The sequence below is a fragment of the Ictidomys tridecemlineatus genome, chromosome 7 (genome assembly GCF_052094955.1).
Source record: "Ictidomys tridecemlineatus isolate mIctTri1 chromosome 7, mIctTri1.hap1, whole genome shotgun sequence".
NCBI lineage: Eukaryota > Metazoa > Chordata > Mammalia > Rodentia > Sciuridae > Ictidomys > Ictidomys tridecemlineatus.
Genome location: NC_135483.1, coordinates 72833264 through 72846851, shown reverse-complemented (window position 1 = coordinate 72846851; position 13588 = coordinate 72833264). Strand labels below are relative to the sequence as shown.

General features: G+C 35.6%; 1 protein-coding gene across 2 annotated transcripts in view; it reads left to right on the top strand.

Annotated features, from left to right (window-relative positions):
- The window catches only part of Xkr4 (XK related 4), a 413696-nt gene that overhangs the window by 238979 nt on the left and 161129 nt on the right, over nucleotides 1-13588 (top strand). The window lies entirely within an intron of this gene.

Below are 13588 nucleotides of genomic sequence, written 5' to 3'. Positions count from 1 at the left end.
GGTGGTGACGGTTATCATCTTCCCCTCTCTAGAGGATCAGCCAAAGGCCGTATCCTGCCTGACATACTAATTTAATCCAATGTGACAGAAACACTACCCAGAACAAAATGCCTAATGAGAACTGAAGGCATAAAATCACCTTTGGTTACTAAGGTTAAAAAAAAAAAAAGCATTTTAGATAAACCCAGAATATCCATAACCATGGCACACAGCAACATTTCCATTATGAATCAGACACAAACCTGAGGCTCATCCTCTCTCCCAATCCTCTTAGAGAAAGATACCACCATGCTTACCTTCATGCAGGAAAATTCCAGCTCAGAGGTGACATGGCTATGAGAATCAGAAGAAGAATTTTCTAGTGAGATAATAGTCACACAGAAGCCAAGGAGACTAGATGGTCTGACTTTCATATTCAAGTGTACGAAGGGAAATTTTAGGGACTCAACTTCAGCCGTACTTCTCTTTCCACCAGAGTCGTATGTTTATAATGCAATAGGAAACATCTAGTGGGCCAGGTAGGTCAATAATAGAGAGGGCCTAGATAGATACAGATAACAGCTTAGAAAGAGAGACAAAATGATTGTCCACAGGCTTTACACTCTGAGAGAAGATATTCTTGAGGAAATAAGTGCACCCATACAGTGCCAATTGGCATTCTCTTTCTAGAGAACGATTTCACAAAGTATATAAAACAGTTTAAAATATGAAAGTATTGGGGCTGGTGTTGTGGTTCTACGAAAGTGTTTCTGTGGCATACACGAGGCCCTGGGTTAGATCTCCAATAACAAAAATAAAACAGGAAAGCTCTTTTGGTACTTAAACTTTAGCCATGTAAAAGTATACCACAGCACTGTTTAGATATTGCAAAAATAATAATAAATAACCTATAGCCCCCAGCACTCAGGAATCATAACTTTAATTCTTTTAGTAAGCATTTTAAATTGTATTCTGTGTATGGAAACACACACACACACCACACACACAAACATTGTAGTAATATTTTAACCTACATTTTGCCTGAACAATATACTTAGGTTTCACATTTGTGGATTCAACCAACTATGGATCCAAAATATCAGGAAAAATATTATGATTGTACTGAACATGTAGAATTTTTTCTTAAATGTACAGGAAGATGTGCACAGGTTCTATGAAAATACTATGCCACTTTACATTAGGGATTTGAACATCCACAGATTTTGGTATCTGGGGCTATGAAGGGATAACTGTACCATGAATGACTGTACTCTAATTAGACTCATAGATCCTTATTGGGCACAAGTTTTAACCATTTTTTTTTTTTGTTCTATACTGTGCTGTATATCATTTTAGTTCATTTTTAATGAAATGTCTGTGCGTGTTCTTTGCCTGTTCTTAAATATAAAGAGCAAGAGGATGAGTGGGTCCTCAGCCTGGCACTTCACATACCTGTTGCTGGCAGCCCAGCTAGACAGACTGCCTGGCTCCCGACTGGCTGCATTCAGATGCTCGCCCACGTGCGAAATAAGCAAATGATGTAGAAGGGAAAAATAAATTTTATTCAATTTTATTAATCTGGAGAGAAGCAGCTAGATTGTTTCTCTGCTGGTCCTACAGAAGTGTTTGCAATTTATAGAAATAAAAGCCAGGTGTTATACACATGTTGATTTAGCTAGACTGTGCTCACCAGTGAACATGTCTATCTTTGGTTTATTTTGGCAGCTCACAGTCAAGGGGTAAAATTTATTCTTAGCCTGAGGAATTCAGGAGCTCTGTGTTTCAGTTCCCTCCTCTTTAGTTGATCCCTCAGTCAAAAGAATCCGTGTGCCGCATCATCTGGCTGGAAGTGCATTGTTGGATCCCGTGGAAATCCCATCAGGGAAGTCTGATGTATAAGGCAGCCAGATGCTTATTTCTGAAGGATGTTAGGGTTCATTTGTATAAGAACTCTCTTTCCACAACCTTCCAGCAATTTATTCTGGTGGGGTTTAACAAGTGACTGCATGCAGTTTTCCTCTGACTTGGAATTATTTCTCCTGAAGATATTGCTTATTATTTGCCAAGCAATTTGGTCCCAAGTCATGGAAGCCTTGTCCCATTCTTTGATCTGATTGGTCTCATGTTGAAAGGGAATTGGCCTAAGGAAAAAAAAAAAAAAAAGAAAAGACTTTTTAACAAATGGTGCTGGGAAAACTGGTCATCCATTTGTAGAAGAATATAATTAGACATCTATCTCTGACTCTGCACAAAAATCAACTAAAGTGGATCAAGACCTGGAAATTAGACCAAACACTGCAACTGCTAGAAGAAAACATAGGGTTAACACTCCAACATACTGGCATAGGCACCAAGTTCCTTAATAAGACCCCTAACGTTAAGGAACAAAACCATGAATCAATAAGTAGAATGGGATCAAATTAAAAAGCTGCCCAGCAGTGGAAACAATTAAAAGTCAAAGAGAGAGCCTACAGAATGGGAGGAAATCTTTGCCAGTGACTCTTCCAACAGGAGATTAATATCCAGAATAAATAAAAGATTTAAAAAACTTACACCAACAAAACAAATAATCCCAATAAATAAATGGGAAAATGAGCAAAACAGACACTTCTCAAAAGAAGAAATGGAAAGGGCCAACAAATATATGAAAAAATGTTCAACATCATTAACAATCAGGGAAATGCAAATCAAAACCACACTGAGATTTTCTCTCTCTCCAGTCAAAATGGCAATCAGCATGAGTGCAAATAACAATAACTGCTGGCAAGAATGTGGGGAGAAAGATACACTATCTGCAGGACTGCAAATTAGTACAACTACCTTGGAAAGCTACATGGAGATTCATCAAAAGACTAAGAATGGAAACTTGATTCAGCTGGTGCACTCCTTGATATTTATCCAAAAGAACGAACGTCACCATACTATCGTGATACATGCATGCCAATGTTTATAGCCGTGTGATTCACAATAGCCAAGTTAGAGAACCAGTCTAGGTGGCCATCAACAGAAAAGTGGATAAAGAAAATATGGTATATATTCACATTGGAGTTTTACTCAGCCACACACACACACAAAGAATAAATTTATGTCATTTGCTGATAAATGGATGGAACTGCAGAACATCATAGCAAATGAAAACAAAATCAGAAAGTCAAGTATTGAAGGTTTTCTCTCATCTGTGAGAGGAGGGGGAGACAGAAAGAGAGAATATTTTAACAGTGGAAGGGGGCAATCTCATTTAAATAGAAGAAAGACCAAAGGAGTAAAGGAAAGGGATTTTTAAAAGGGAGGAAGGAGGGGAGAGCATAAGGAAGTACTGGGGAATGTGATCCACCTAATTATGTTACGTCCATTAACAAACACACCATCATTAATCCTTCTTACATACAGATAGATAAATAGATAAAAATTATTATAATGCACTAATTTAAATGATGATAAAAAGAAGATCAGTAGAGTAGAGCAAGTGGATCAGAGGAAAGGAACAGGAAAGCGAATACCGGTGAATGAGACTAATCATATTATGTTGACTAATCAAATTATGTGCATGTACAAATGTGGTGTAATGAGTTCCATTGGTATGTGTCATTATAATGCATCAGTAAAAATAAATTTAAAAGAGAAGACCCCTTTTTAGCCAATTTTAAGCAACAGGAGCTTTTAGAAAGATAAGTCTTATGCAAGTTTCTCTATTTGTCTACTGTTAAGTAATCTTCAACAGGCAAAAAAATCACAAAACGATGAGAGCCAAACACATCTAGTCCATACAGTAAATCTGAATGTAAATATAATCTGTTTAGTTCTATCATTTTTATCTGTTCAAAGAAAACCAAGTTGTTTGTATTAGTAGTCCATTAGATTTGGGCATTAAAGAGTGCCTGTTAGCTGGAGTTTTTGTTATGTTAACCCAAGGTTCATTATCATCTGATAAAGTTTAACATATTTTATATCATCTTTAAAATTTAGGTATATTCCACAGAACTGTAAAAATTTTGAATACACACTATGAAAATTAATGTTATTTTTACCAATTAAGAACACACATATAGGGCTGGGGATGTGGCTCAAGCGGTAGCGCGCTCGCATGCCTGGGTTCGATCCTCAGCACCACATACAAACAAAGATGTTGTGTCCACTGAAAAATAAAAAAAAAAAGAACACACATATATATTTAAGTATATTCTGTAAACCAAGTCACAATACAAAAAGCACAACTTATAGACATTTTTTTTTCTTTTGGTACCAGGGACTGAACCCAAGGGTGCTCAACCACTGAGCCACATTCCCAGCCCTTTTTTAATATTTTATTTAGAGTTGTTGAGTCGCTTAGGGCCTTGCTGAGTTGCTGAGGCTGGCTTTGAATTCCCAAAACTCCTGCCTCAGCAGAGAATCACTTTAATTACAAATGTGTGCCACCCCTCCCAAATAGATATTTCCTATATACGTTTCATACCAAAACCTTTAACTTTATATTTATTTTATTTTGAAGTAGAGCAAGAATAAAGCAGGATTGTCCGCTATTAACCACAGAGACATAATTCATGTTATATAAAAGTACTACAAACAGCACATATCATTATCATTACATAGAAAGTTTAACAACTTAGCAGAACAATTTAGTTATCACTACAATTTGTTAAGACTACAATCATGATTTAAAGGATTATATCCAGACTATTTCTAAGAGTAGACTGCTATTACTGTTTCTTAACAGTAAGAAGCTTGTATAAGAACTAATCTCTAAAATTTCCTGTTGCTTAAATTTGGCTAAAATGGAGTCTTCTTTTTTTTAATTCATTTTAATTGGTGTATCCATAAAACATATGATATCATTGTAAAACAGTAGTTTGTTTAGCCAGAGTTATAAGCCAAAAAGAGACTTTGGAACAAATAAAGATTTTGATAAGTTCTAACTTCTTGCAGGATTTCATTTTTAAGCAATTAAAAACCTAATAAAAATCAACAGAAAACATAGAAAATTATCTTAATGAAATATAAAATCCTTGTTCTTTAAATAATTTTTTTTAACTTTTCTAAGAGCAGATTAGTCACTGCAAACTTTTGGAACCTACCTATAAATGCATTTTAAAGGTTACTTCAAGTTCCTGTATTATTTAAGGATTATTAGACTTTTGACATCATACATACTACAAGATCCATTTAACAGCCTTGAGGGACATTTTAAAAACACAGAAAAGCACATTGATGATTAGAACAATGAAATCCAGGTAGTTTGTACAAAAAATATAAACCCATTAACAGGAAGTATAGCTCTACAAGCAACATCATATAAAGTCATTTTTACTCTAGATGAGCAAAGAGACTGATGCTAGTTTATAGAGAATTTTAAACAGGCTTTATTTTTATTTTTATTTTTATCAATCACAACTTTAGGGTTTTAAACCTTTTCTAACAAGGGGATTTTGAAAATGAACTTAAAGAGGCAAATCAAGTTTAAAAGCAGACGTCTAAGAACTCATCAAACATCAAACATCTCTTGAATCCAATATAAAGAATAATCAAAATTCTGGAAATGCATATAATACTTAGGCTACTGCATGAAGATGTAGACAGATTGAAATTAACTATTTCTGAAAGTACTGCTAGGATTGATAAACAACTTACAACAAAAAACAACAACCAAAAAAAAAAACCCACAATGTTTAGCTCATTATAAAATGATGCCATTCCAAAAATCAGAAGTGGAAACCACATGTATGTTACTAGCAATTTCAAAATCATCTGTTATTTCCTCTCACTTATTTCAGGCCCAGAAGAAAGAAAAACTACCTAATAAAATTTAACTTTTTTTCACTTTAAGAATACTGCCAACATACTTTAAATAACAATTAATTATTAACTTTTCAGAACTCATTCAAACTCATTCTAGACATTTTAGTAAATAGGCTCACTTGTGAATTTCCAAATCTATTGAACAACTAATATTTTAGACGAACCATGAATACCATACATAGGTATAAGCATTATAGATTTATTTTAAAAATAAATAAAACAATGTATTTTAGTTGTGAAAAGCCAAAGACTTTTAGCTCTGAATCAAGGTTCCCTGTAAAAAAATAAAACAATTTTAAAAGTTATATTTTCAAGAATCCAGTCTAAACAATGGATAAGAAAACAGAAGTAGTTTATCTACTGCAGAGAAGCAGGCAAGAATTTTTTAGCTTTACTGTAGACTGTTGGCGTTAAGTCACATAAACACATTTGGAAATCATTGATATTATCTGGAAAAACCTATATTAATGGTCTTTTATAGCAAAGAATGCTTTCCTAAAAATTGATAGAACATTTATAAACCTCTGTCTGATTTATTGCATTTTTAAACAGCTATTCTTCGATTTCCTATGGAAATTAAGCATAGTGAATATTCTAAGTTATTTCTTTATAAAGATCATAAAAGTAGCTGAATACAGGAATCACTGACCACTATATCTTAAATATTTAGAGAAATATTCTAATTAGTTAACAGACAAGAAAACAAAACAAAACCAAAAAGGGAAACAAAACAAAACAAAAAACCACAGGCTTCCAAATTTTAAAGGCATCCTTAATGGCAACAAGTTCAAATGAACTTATTTGTCACAGACTTACTAGTCATTCATGTGAATCAAAGGCATTAGGTATTGGGCTAACTTAACAGTGTGTTGTCTTAGCTATAAGCCAATTTAGTACCATGCAAACAAATATCATATAAATATAAAGTGCATATAAGATGTCCCATTTGCCAGATTTAAAGGTCAGACTGTGGATCTGATGTAGCCCTAAACTGTCTGTAAATCTTAAGTTTGCATTTCCACAGGTAAAACAGTTGAGGCCAGGCAGAAATTTATGACTCAAAGATTCAGATCAGTAAACCTTGAATACCCAGTTTTTCTTACGAGAGGGAGAGGAAAAAAAAATTAAATAGAAAAAGAAAATCAAGAGTTTGTAAGTATACAAAATCAAGAAGTGTACTCCCAGTAGGGGGAGGAGAGCAGAAGGACCTAAACACCGCAGTTGTAGATGAATTCAGTTCTTGTTTGTTTGTTTTTGACAGAGGCTCATCTGATGACTGAAACAAGAATCATGCTTGGGAAAATGGAATTGTCTGTCATTGTAACTATCAAATTTTAGTCCCCGTTAAGCCATTTGTCAAGTTAATAACCATATGACAGTTGCTTTAAATCAGAGTTCGCTTTCAGCTATGTAGGCCTGGCTGTAATCAGAACCTTTCTAAGGAGCTCTGAGATAGAATTAGTACCATTCGCTTTGACAACAGAGATCTCCCAAATGCATAGCTCATTCTCTATACCTCTGTCTCTTCCAAACAAAAAATTGGCACCGTCCTACAACTCCTGTCAAAGACGAGGCCAAATTTTTCCTGTCAAACAGTTCAAGAAAAAATTTCATATTGATTTCAGAAAAAAAAATCCCAAATTGGATTGAAAGCTCCAAATGACAGGAAACGAAGGGTGAGGATTGAGCTACACTGCTGACCAGAAAAGGGGGCAACCAAGCTTTGAGCCCACAGATTCATAAAAGTTCATTTTCCCATTGTATCAAAAGCAACAAAGACAGTCAACTCTGTTTAAGGAGAAGACAGGAGATAGGAGGGGGAGGGGCGAAGGAGAAGAAGAAGGGGAAAGAGGAGGCAGAGACACAAGAGGAGGAGGAGGAGAAGCTGGAGGAGAAGGAGGAGAAAGAGGAGGAGGGGGAGGAGGAAGAGGGAGAGGAGGAGGAGGGGGAGGAGGAGGGGAGAGGAGGAGGAAGAAAAAGAAGTAGTAATAGTTTTGAACCTACAGGGGCATGGTAAACACATTCTTGTTTAATTCTTCGAAAGCTAGAACTATCAATGAATTACTGTATTAAATAGAAGTCTTTCCTCCCAAGAAAATATTAAGGTGTTTTAAAATACCCCATGTGGGATGAAATTCACATTTTAAACATAGATAGACATTGACAATATTATAAGTGTGATAAACCAGGCATAACAGAATAAAATACCAAGAGATATTTGAGATATCTGAGAGAGTCAGATTTATAGAGACAGAAAGTAAAATGGTGGTTGCCAGGAGCTGGGGTGGAGGAAGAAGGGAATGAGAAATTGTTTCATGCATAGAGAATCAGTTTTGCAAGACAGAAAGACTTCTGGAGATGGATATTGTGGATAGCTATACAACAGTAGGAATATACTTAATGCCAATAAACTGTACAATTAAAATAATTAAGATAGCAAATTTTACATGTATTTTATCATAATTAAAAAAAAACCCATCTGAGACTTAGAAATAGCTCTTTTTACCCCATTCTTGTTTTACAGGTGTTTGAACTCTATTGTTTCTTATTGGAAGGTCTATTTTGTGTCTGATTATGTGAAATTCCATGAAGCCAAATATTTGTTTTCTTCCAGAGAAAGAAACCCATCACTAGTATCAGGTTAACTGTGAGCCCAAGGTATTGTGAAAACAAAGGTTTGATTGTGTCCAAAGAGTCCATGTTCCTGTGGGCCACAGACCTATAAGCCCAGTTTTATAACTTTTTTAATCAGTGGCAGCCAAGAATTGAAAGTATAATCTCCTCCCCAGGTGAGAACTAGAAATGACAGAGCCCAGGAACAACCCTGTGGGAGTGCACTATCTCCACTAATGCTGTGGAAGTTCTGGCTTAACACTTATGTAGTTGCTAGGAAACTGAGCATTTATTCATTAATTGGATCATTCAAAATGCAAGTGATGTCCACGATCTCTCTTGGTTGTACCCACCCCATGCATTTCTGCCACAATTGCACTGATATCCCCAAAGCCAGCATCTCTTCTCACCTGGACTCTATTTGAAATAGTCTTTGAGCCAGTGCCCCTGATTCCTGCTTTGTGCTGGTTTTTTTATGCAGCAAACAATGCTGGTAAAATGCAAGTCAAATTCCTTCCTCTTCTGTTCAGAACTCTCTGATGACTTTCCATTTCCAAATATACAAAATTACAAATATTGCATGTGTTCAGTACATACACAGTGAATCAATAAAGGAGTGTATTGAATGTCTGTTGATCATCAGAACCTGACCTAGACATGAGGTACATAGACAAATAACATTCTTTTCTCTCTGGGACTTTGTAACTATGGGATTTGAGATTAACACACAGATGAATAAATACAAAATTAATGTTATTTCCCCTTATGGAAGTCTGAATAAAGATAGTCAAGCAGAAATAGTAAAATGCCTGGTTCTACCTGGGGAGAAGGTGAGCAACAGGTGACATTTGACTTTATAGACTTAGTAGTCATTCCAGGGTGATAAGGAATGTGGAGAGGAATTCCAGGCAAAAGAACTGCAGCAATGAAGGTATCAAGGTACAGATTCATATCCAAGGAGGAGCAAGTACTTCAATATGGTGAGACCATAAAACATGGGAAAGAGTGGGTATAGACCAAAGTCAGAACATAAAAGTTGAATTAAAAGATTTCAAAACCATTATTTACATAGCTTGCATTTACTGTTTATCTTCTAAGCAGTGGGAAGTCATTAATGTTTTTAAGATAGGAGAGATTGGATTCCACTTTTGTTATAGAAAGTTCACTCTGAAAACAATAGGAAGAATCCATTCGAGATTTCAAAGTCAATTAATAGTAAGAACAAACATTTATTGAATGCCTACCATCTACCAAGGGCTGAGATAAGCCCTTCACGTGTATTACTTTAATTCTCAGATCAACCTCAGTGATTGGTGCTATTATTTTGCCCAGCTGATAGATGTTAAGTTCAAGGTCATACTGTTAATAAGTGACAGACACAAAACAGAAACCCAGAGAATCAGCCTTTAGAAAATACAGGGAAAATGGACAACAAAAAGGAGATAAAAGTTCCAACACATAGTCCTCATCAAATAAATGGAAAGGAAGATTAGGAGCCTAAAATGCCCCCAGGACTCACTCAGATGACTTGATGGATGATGATGTGAATCACTAGTGTAGGGGAAGGAAAACTCATGGAGAGATCTGGAAAGCAGGTGCACATGTGAATCTGGATCTCAAGGGAAGGTCAGAGTATAAGATGCACATTAATAAATCTCTAAATGGGAGAAGTCCTAGGGGAAAACAAGATCAAGCATTGGCAGAAGAGTATAAGGGATGACTTTTGTCCTCCCCAAGAAGCATTGAAGCCCTAACTCTCACCTTGTGAATGTGACCTTATTTGGAGATAACACAGGATCCTTGCAGATGAACAAGTTGAGATTGTTGGAATGAGTCCTAATCCAATATGACCATGTGGTTAGAAAAGGAGAAATTTAGACATACACAGGGAGAATGTCATGTGAAGACAGAGGCAGATATTGGGTTGGTGCATGTCCAAGCCAAAGAATGGCAAAGATGGCCAGCAAATCATCAGAAGCTATGAGAAAGAAGCATGTTTGTAGCCTTCAAAAGGAAACAACCCTAATGACACCTTGATCTCAGACTGGGGAATAATACATTTATTTTGTCTAAGCTACCAGTTTGTGATAATTTATTAAAGAAACCCAAGGAAACTGATATTAATGGGGAGAGGGGTCCATGTGCACAAAGGATTGAGTGATGACTGATGATGATTGAATGAAATTCTTAGTGCAAAAATGAGTTTGCCAGGATGGGGTCATAGCTCAATGGTAGAGTGCTTGCTTGCATGCATGAGGCACTGGGTTTGATCTGTAGCACCACATAAAAATAAATAAATAAATAAAAGATATTGTGTCCATCTACAACTAATATGTGTGTGTGTGTGTATATACACACACAAGATTATGCCAAGAAAAAAAAAATATATATATATATATTCCAAGATTATTCCAAGAAAAAAAAATGAGCCTGAAAAGTCTCTGTAAACTTCACTATTGCAAATTTCAATTGGTAGCAATCAAAGGCCCAGAGGAATGATTAGCTCTGTTTTGTGTTTTTAAATGGTAATGTTCTAAAAAGATATCAGTAGTGGCAAGATTATTTTTTAATCTACCAAAATTATTACAATAAAATAAGCAGAGTAACTGGATTGGCAAAAGTTAAAAAATTGTGGACAATATCTGTAGTTAAACTCTGTGTTGAGAAACTCACTTGGTCACCTGAGAACAAATTAGTGAGAGCTTCTAAGAACCATGTGGTACCAACAACCATGCAGGACAAAGTAGAGGGATAACCTTGAGAAGGGAACTACCTAACCCATAATAAGTACTCACTGGCAAGTACAGTGGGTCAGGAGGAGCAAGAGAGAGTGGGAGGGTGTTCTCCATGACCCAATGCCAGGGTGAGTCCAAAGAGGCTGAAATGCATTGAAGTCCCATTCTATGCAGGTCCTCCAATCTCAAATAACTGATGAACTGAGCCCCCTTCCCAAAACAAGGCTCCATACTGAGCAGAATCTGCTAGGAATAGATTCCAAATTGAGCAGAACAGGATCAACCACAAGAAACGAAAGAGAAGGATCAGAAAGGAAGGGAACAGAGGCAGCTCATGTCACAAAGGAAAAAGTGATCTTATTTTTTATCACTTAATGAGAACAATGGATGAATATGTGCTTGAGTGGTAAAACCAGCAAACTATCCTAAAAATGCTTGAAAACTGAATTAACTTTTAAAACAACAAGAACAAAAAGATCAAAGTTATTATCATAAGAAGAGAATAAGAAAACTATTAAGGTACCTACAGACAATGATAACACACCAGAAAAAAAAAAGCATTCACAAACCAGATTTTTAAAAATGAGTAAAAATTTCAAAATGAGCTGAAAGAAATTAAGAAAATCACAGAATCTATGAAAAAAATGTGAGAATTGGAAAGATTCAAAAAAGAAGTGCATAGAAAAGGTAAGACTTGATAAGAAGGTGGATAGAACTCAACATAGAATTCTAATTTAAAAAAAAAAGGTCAGAGTGAATATTCAACTAAAGGAGATATGGCATGATTCAAATGCTGTAGTTAAAAGATAGATGGAAAAGTGGAAAAGCTTCTAATCAAAAACCATTTTGAGACTACAAGGATCCCAAAGAAACAGACACAGAAAATAAAGAAGATACAACATACATATATAAATAAGAGTCCTCAAAAATAAACACCAAAGCAACCCATTAGAAAAAATACTAAACACTCTAATTCAAGAAAACTTACAACTACATATTGAAACTTGAAGCTCTGTAATGAACAGTCAGATCACATCTTTGAGAAAACTGATGCAGAATAGCCTTCATCAAGATACATTCTAGACAGGTGCAGTGGTGCACACTGGAAATCCCAGCAGCTGGGGAGGCTGAGGCAGGAGGATGGAGAGTTCAAGGCCAGCTTCAGCAACTTAGTGAGACCCTGCCTCAAACTATACAAAAAGAAAAAGGCCTGGGCATGTGACTCAGTGGTTAAGCTCCCCTGGTTTCAATCCCTGGTACCAAAACCAAAACAAAATGAAACAAACAAAACATAAAAAAAGAAACAAAATATTCTTTGGGCAGCCAAGCAGAAGGATCCAACAGCTTATAACAGAAAGAATAGCAGTTTTTCTAGCAAACATTTCTGTGACAATTCTTTGTTAGTAAACAAGGAAATGATAGATTTAAAATGTATGAGTAAATAAATAGTAGATTTTTGCCTTCCAGGGAATTTGCATAATTTCTTTTATCCATTCAGCTGTCCTTCCAGTGGAAAAGTTGTTCTGGCTTTTTTATCTTCTGCTTCCTTTCCGTATCCCTCCTGTTGGCATCAGAGAATCTTTGTGCTAGACAAGCACAGTTCTTTCACAGACTCCAGAAGTGGACACCTATCTCCAACCCAAAGTGAAGCTTTAGGGTCTGTGTAACCAAAAGAACCTTATCCCCACCAAGAGCAAGTCTGATCATTGTATAGTGTTGCAAACACACAAGAACTCGGGGACCCTAAGTTTCTTGAGGGATCTACCAGAAAGCAGGCTCCTGACAACCAAATACTGTAGAGACACTGACAAAAGGCCTGGAGAAGTATTATTCTGGTCAATATATGCAAAAGTGTGTTGGACTCAGAATATCACCATTTAGCAAACTTAACTGCAATATCATCAACAGGTGATAATCAAAGAGAAAATCATGATGTGCCTCCTTATGAAAGTAGACATTGTCACCTGCCTAAAATGATCAGACTTGGATCTCATCCAAATTCTAACACTAATTACTCATTTTCAGAAAACATAAAAGACAGGTACATTAACTGCATCATATAATCAACAAAATCAACCCAAGAGAAAATATGTAAGAAGAATCTTTTTTAAATGGAAGGGGAATTCATAGTGTAAAAGAGGTTTAAGATACATATCAAATAATCACCATGTATAGACCCTGTTTAGACTGCATTTCAAACAAACTGCTAAAAATCATGGTAATTGGGAAAATACAAACAGGGAGTACTTATATTAAGAAATTTATATTAAGAAGTTATTTTTGTTATTTGTAAGTGTGGTGATGTTGGTTTAAATTTTTAATAAAATACTTACAGATGAAATAATATGATGTGTGGGGTTTGCTCAAAATAATGTTCTATCAGGAAGTAAGTGCAAGAATATATGAAAGAAGATTATCAGTAAATATTTAATCTTGGTGAAAAGTATAGTGGAATCATTCACTTTGTT